This window comes from Takifugu flavidus, chromosome 14 (genome assembly GCF_003711565.1).
Source record: "Takifugu flavidus isolate HTHZ2018 chromosome 14, ASM371156v2, whole genome shotgun sequence".
Taxonomy (NCBI): Eukaryota; Metazoa; Chordata; class Actinopteri; order Tetraodontiformes; family Tetraodontidae; genus Takifugu; species Takifugu flavidus.
The window spans coordinates 6,907,678-6,914,704 of NC_079533.1; the positions used below are offsets into that span (position 1 = coordinate 6,907,678).

The 7,027-nt window shown below is 45.3% G+C and overlaps 1 long non-coding RNA gene across 2 annotated transcripts; it reads left to right on the forward strand.

Moving 5' to 3' along the window:
* Positions 1-2,923: 2,923 nt before the first annotated feature.
* LOC130537438 (uncharacterized) lies at positions 2,924-6,589 on the forward strand. Of its 2 annotated transcripts, XR_008953621.1 has the most exons (4): positions 2,924-3,876; positions 5,107-5,546; positions 5,645-5,794; positions 5,898-6,589. It is a non-coding gene; the product is annotated as an uncharacterized LOC130537438 (long non-coding RNA). The 2 variants fall into 2 exon arrangements; XR_008953620.1 differs by having other exon boundaries at positions 2,924-5,546.
* Positions 6,590-7,027: the final 438 nt, after the last annotated feature.

The window sequence follows — 7,027 nt, forward strand, 5'->3', positions numbered from 1 at the left end:
ACACACACACACACACACCACACACACACACACACACACACACACACAGAGTCTGAAGTGATTAAAGTCAGCTTAATTGAGCTCTAAAAATGGTGCTTTGCTTTGCCACAACGCCTTTTTAGCGTTACTGCTAAAGAAGCAAGCTCTGCCCCAAGGTGTGTGATTTCCCGCTTCTCTTCTAACGCTCATTTTTTAGAAGCAGTTAAACAAAATAGTTGTCAGCTCAATGAGAGGGCGCAGTTATTCCTGATGTAATTTAGCACCTCACAGCAGACATCCTCATCGTGGCATTAATATGTATATCTGCATCACACAAAAGGGAGACACTTCTGGCAGTAACAAGTGGAGTAAAGGAGCCGAAATGAAAGGGAGAAAGGGGAGGAAAATGTGTAATTCACTGTTTTGTTTTGGGTGTGATGCTATATAAATCACGCCTGGCTGTTTAATGGAAACGTATAGCAGAATGCAGCTCAGGGTGATTGTTCTATTTGGATGCATGGTGAAGTAATTACCTTTGTTCAATAGGGGGGAAAAATCAGTCAGAAAACAGCACAAACCGAGAAAATTCCTGACAGACAGAATCATTGTGGTTCTATTCATCCTCTCTGAAGCAGTTATTAAGAAAACCCAAGTCTCTGAAAGGCTCAAGGTTGCAAAAGCGGCGCTACAATGGCTGGTGATTGATCCAAATGGCTCCTCTAAATTGTATAATGAGCGTGAGGTGATGGGATCATGATCAGAGTAAAGAGACCAGACAGGGCCTAATTTTCCACTCTGGAGAGCTTATCACTTCAAGTCATATCATCGTCTGTAGCGGCTAAATCCATCCAGTCGTATTGCAGCTGCTGACACATGACAGCGGTAGAGAGGAGGCCAAATCAGGCTGGAGCATAAAAGAGACCGGGCCAGAAGTTCCGGAGAGGGGATCCTCTCCAGTACGTGCCCTCTCCTGTTCTCATATACACACGTATCATATATCTTGAAAACCTGTGAGAACAATATTCTAAAAGATTTGTAAAAGTCTTAATATTAAACATGTAATTTGGTGCACCCATAAGTCACTTTTACATCAATACTTCCAGAAACTTTTACTTCCAGGAATTTGCCTACCCAGGTAAACACCCTCCTGGTAATGTGAGTGGTTTTTACTTCTTATTGGATCAGGCTGGTGATGAATGGGAGTGGTACGCTGGTCTGACCCACTGTGATGGTGGAGGATCTTTCAGATTGTCCTCAATTCTTGCAGCGTGTTTGCTAAACTTATCTCCACATGCTAGTCGGTTATTCTTCTATAGACCCAAAAATGGCCCTAATGTGGCTGAGACACAGCCCCATCACTTCAGAATCCAGGGTGACCTGAAAACTACCACTGGCTCGCTACATTTTAAAAGGTTTGGGTTTGAGGTCCTTCTGGGATCATTTTGGTGGAAATGTGTCCCAGTTAAATGAAAAAACTTCCTGGGCTGGAGGAGAGGCTGGATATGCACTTTAAAATTCACAGTAAAATGTCAGAATATACATATGTTGATGCTCCAAAATTAAAATTCTGTTTTAACACAGCCTGTGTGATTCCAGAGGGGAGCAGTATTTGAACTTTTGTCAGGTTCAAAGTAGCAGCAGTTTGGGTTTTGGGTCATTACACCAAATACAAGCTAGAAAATGCGCCACCACAGTCGAGCGTCTATTTCTGTCACCTTTTTCGGGATGATTTTTGAAACGTAGTGAAAAGGCCAAATGGATCTATAGTAAACAGGTGCAGAAAGGGTGAGACTGCGGGGGATTGAATGCTCAGGAGATAGAAATAGACAGAACAATAGAAAATGAAGATATTGAGAGCAGCTAGCTAAGGCCACGCGATGACTGGCAGATAAAGACGAGCGGTTGAGCTGCTGGGCTCGGAGGCAAAGACGGTCGCTGGGAGACTATGAGACAAATGAGACAGAGAACAATAAAGACAGAATGGCACGAGCATATGTGAGAAAAGAGAGAGGAAGCAAACAGGCAGCCGATACATGAGACGGCGCCCACCCTCCCTCCTCTGCTGGGCAGAGACACCAGTGTAAATGAGATCGACTCATTTCCAACACATAGACACAGCCACACGCCGCCATCTGTCTTTGACAAACACGGCCTCGTGCACGCGCGGGCACGTCTGCACACGCAAACAGCAAACAGACATGAAAGGAATCAATAGATTAGAGGCACACATCTGAAGAGTCCAGTGTACTCCCGAGAGGATCAACCGTAATTGGTCCACACAAACAGCCAAAGGACAACAACAATAACAAAGCCCGAACGCACGCTGAATGCAGCAATTAATAAATCAGAACTGGAATAGCAAATTAAATCTGTGAACAAATATCGACACGGCTTTGAACACATGATTATTCCGGGCCTTTTGTCGCGCTCCGCCAGTTTAAGGTGCCGTGTTTGCATCCGCATTTGCATATCTAAATGAGTGACCAGCCCATCTGCATGTGCCGCAGCCTCGGCTCGCCTGTTTGCTTCCCGCTTGTTTTTGATGGTCGCAGCTCATTAAAAGTGGGTTTCGCTTTTATACGTTGCCGGAGGGCAGCGATGCAGTGAAAAATATGGGATTTGCTTCTCGTTATTCACAAGAGGTGCACTGCTTTCTACGTGAGTGTGACACCTGTGATAGATGAATGTAGCACCTTGGAGGGAGAGTGGGAGAAACAAGTGTCTGATCCATCTAATTGATTTGGTTCAGCAGTATTAGTGGAGGTGAGACTGCAGAGCATATCTAAAGGAAGGTGAGGGAAGCAAGCTCCAATCAGGCGTTCATGTGTGTGTGTGTGTGTGTGTGTGTGTGTGTGTGTGAATCCTGCATGTGGAAACATCCGTAGAGTTCAGAAGACGTCTGAATGACTGTTGTCATGGTTCCAGTACATGATGAACACACACACATCCAGTCTAGGGAGGTTTTGATACGTCAAACAGGAAACGCTCTGAGTGCAGTCATTCATCATTTCTAATTTATTTCTGAATAAAATGGAAACAGAACTTTATTTTTATAGATGCACAGCTAGAACACTGGTGGTAGGAGAAGATGCCAGAAAACCTTGAACTGGCGACCCATTCGGGTGTGTACCCTGCCTTCGCCCATTCAGGACCCCCCCGTGACCTTCCCGTGACCCTGAAAGGTCACAGTTGTTTCTGACATGACCAAAGGTATGCAGCTGTTTTGAGAGGCTCAAAAGCTTGGACACAACCTTTAATGGGTTCCCTTTATTTTACATTTGCATTACATTACATTTACTACTGACGTTGTCGGCGTCAGTGGGTTTAGGTCAGGTGACTGTGGAGGTCAGGTCACCTGATGCAGCACTCCATCCCTCTCCTCCTTAGTCAAACAGCCCTTACTCAGTCTGGAGGTCTGTTTGGGGGCTCATTGTCCAGCGAAGAAGAATGCAAACAGGATGGGATGGCGTGTTGCTGCTGTGGTGGCCGTGCCGGTTCAGTGTGGCTTTGCTTTTGAATAGATCCCCAACGGCGTCACCATTGGGAACCATCCATGTAGAGGCCGTCAGCTCACCTCGTCAGAGTCGCAGACACAGATTTCCACTGGTCTAATGTCCATAAAGTCATTTAGGAGTCTCATTCCTCTTTACTTAGCTGATTGGTTCTGGTCATAATACAGATTCTAACATTCGTCAAATACCCTCACAACTGATGCTCCCGGCTCCATGGACGAGGCCAGAAATTCCATAGATGAGCATCGGCAGGGAAGATGACATGGCAGTGAGGGGAAAACCATCTGAGGCGACCACCACATGAGGCTCATTGAGCGAAGGCCGAGAGTTCTCCGAAGATGTCATCAAAGCAAAACTTTGCGGGATGTAAAATCTAAAATATACAGTAAGAGTTATTTACTACACAATTCCATTTATCTCGCTTCAAAGTTTTGATTCTTTCTGCAAGTGGAAAGCAGCAAAAATAGAGGAAAAATGTTAATTGAGGAGGGGTGACCAGGATTCTGGCCGTTGACGTCTGTGAATAATATATAATTGGCCCCGTATGATAATTCGCTCAGGAAACGTCAGTGTTCTTTTTTCTGAGTGCACGGTTAAACACTCGAACACAACATTTGCCCTTTGTTTGGACTCGCTCTCCACTTGATCTGAATGTCAGGAAGGTTAATCAGAAAGACTAACTGAGTCCGTTCCACTGATCTGGATATATTGCTTTGGTGAATCTATGCTTTATGGATCTCTCAGATACGCCTTGGGCCGTCCTGATGTGATCACGGTAGACACAGAATATGTAATGGAAAAGAGCTGTTATATCTATAAAGTCTGATCCTTTTAACCTTTCCTTTCCTCTCTTAAAGGTGATATTGATTAAAAAATGCATTTGCAGACGAAATGGGTAGAAATTGATACCGACAGGCCTATTTGCTCAACCCCTCGGTGCCAAGACCCAGCAAAACATTTCAGGTTTAAACTGCCCTTGGTTCCCTCCGTATCTATCAGCAGAAATGCTGCGTCGTTTACACGAGCAGCCATTTTATCTCTCCTCACACCCCTTCTCTCCTTTTAGCTTTCAACATTCGGATGTTGAATTAAAAATGCAGCCTTCCCTGTTTGTTCATGCGGCTGAGGAACACTGACGGGGACGGGCATTATTTGCACGGTTCGGCATGTCGCATGCACGTGTATCTTGTGTATGAGTTTGTTTTCATTTAAACTTAACATCCGTTCTCTCGACTGTGGCTCCTCGGGGGTGAGTTTGAGTTTTATGATAATGTGTTTTCTAAGGGCCTTTTCTGTTTCGGGATTAACCGCAAACGTGTTTACAGTTAGATTAGCCATCCTGTCACATTTGGTCTCCGCGATTTAGTGGCTTATCCTGCACGTGTGTGTGTATGTGTGTCGGTAATTGGCTGCTATGTGCTCTTTCTTAGGGGAGGGTTAAGGTGATTTAGTGGCGGTCGAACAGAATTCGGACCGGTCGAGGCGGACGCAAACTCAGCGGCGACAGGAACGATAACCATTTAGTTATTGTCATGTTCCTCCCTCATTAGCGCACGGCTTTCAAAAAGGACTCCGGCAAACTAAACAGCGCATGTGCTCATGTCTGCCCTCGCAGGGAGAGTGCGACAGGCAAGGAGTGAAGCCCCTTCTATTCCTGGAGGAGCAGAGAGATCGGTGGGATTGAGAGATAACAGCACTGACCCCAAGTTAATTGGCAATTAGAGAGCTGCCAGCATTATCGTTAAAGATGAATTAGTATTCTCAAGCATAAATGTTTGGCTGTGCTTGCGTCAGGTCTGTGTCAGTGACATATTTATACAGAAGAGGTCACGTCTCAGTTTGACCTTGCTTGTTTTCCTTTTTGTATCTCACCCTTTCCTCCTTTGTTCTGCACGGCGTCCTCTGCCTCGACAACACGGACATAATTACAGTGACAGATGAAATATGTTGTGCTGTCAGGATCAGCTACACACCCATTGCTGAGCTTGGGTGTTTTTAATGGAAAAGAATTCATTAGTTTAGCCAGAAGAATGGGCCAAGAGTGTATACCTGCAGGTAGGGGAATGTCCCTGTTGCTAATTTAAGTCGCTATTCAAATATTTGTGAAAAATATTTAACCACAATCATTTGAGCTCGTGCTCTTCTCCCATTAGGGAACTTTTCCCAAAAACTTGGAAAAAAGGAGAGGAAAGTGATTTGCCTCTTAGACTGGAGGGAGCTTTTACGTTTACTTCAAAGTGCCGGCTCGTTTGCGACAGACCCATCATTGGTAGTTATGGATACCGCACCGCTACGGATAAGAGGTTAGTAAGAGTGTCTTTTTATACTAACGATGGCGAATCCATATGTATGTATATATGCATGCCTTACCTTTGACTGCTTGCAGCAAGTCGGTTTATCTTGCAGCGCTCAGCGAGAGATGGAGATAAGAGACCGATGGATAAAAAGTGAGATGTCTCCACTTTGAAATCTGCCTTTGCAAGGATGGATTCCCTACTGAGGCCCTCAGGCTTTGTCCTCCTCTCAGCCCATTTTGTGCGCTCATATATGTGTTTGTGCGTGTGTGTCAGGTGGGAAGCCAATGGTTTCAGTCCTGCTATCATTCTCTAGTGTCAGTCTAGTCTCCTATCTTCAGCCTCCCCCCCCGCTCCTGCTTCTCCACATGTACTGTCAGTCATCCCCCGGGGACAGTCCACGAACCCCACAGCTCTGTGTTGGGGAAAACCAAGCTGGAAGACACAGCTTCAGCTGTGCAAAGTGGACCGTTTGCTATCAGAGACGTCCAAATTTGAGACTCGAAGCCAAACAAGTGCACCAAACCTGTGATTAGTCCACAACTCGGGTATATTCTTTCATCAAAATGCTGCTGGTTGGGTGGAGCGAGTTGCCTCTTTGGACGTCATAGATCACCGTGGTTTATAATCCTTGTTCTCTATATCTTAAGCGGAAGAGCGGTCTGGTCTGCCAACTACATTAAGGGAATGGAATATTGAGAATGTTTTCACATTTTCATTACTGAGCCGAGGATTTATTTGGGCCCAATTGGAGGCGACTGCGCAACAAAAAGATGGTTTCAATGAATTTGATTATAAATCTTGCGTCTTTCTATTTTTGTTGAATGCGTTATGCCATTTTGCTTGTTGTTCCTCGTGCAAGTAGCGTATTCCTCTCAGTCCGATGACACACTTGCCCAGCAAACCCTTGAATTTGGTACATTGTGTTCGGTACAGACATGTGAACCTTTCAGGCTTTCGAGAACTGGGTATATTACAGATTCCCAGCTCTCTCCTTCTACCTTTCCTTCTCCATTTTCCTCTGGGAGAAAGGAAGGTTTATGACACCTCTAACACTCATCCTCAGCCATGACCTTCCTCTACTCTCCCACAATCTTCCGTAACCTCGCTGATTATTCGCCTCTCTTAGCTCTGTCTCCTGGTAAGGCTTTCAAACTGGTGTCCTTCAACTAACCTCCCCGGGAACTTGGTGGATGTTCAAATCCGCGTCTCTTTTCAGCATTACTCTTTTATGCTCCTCTT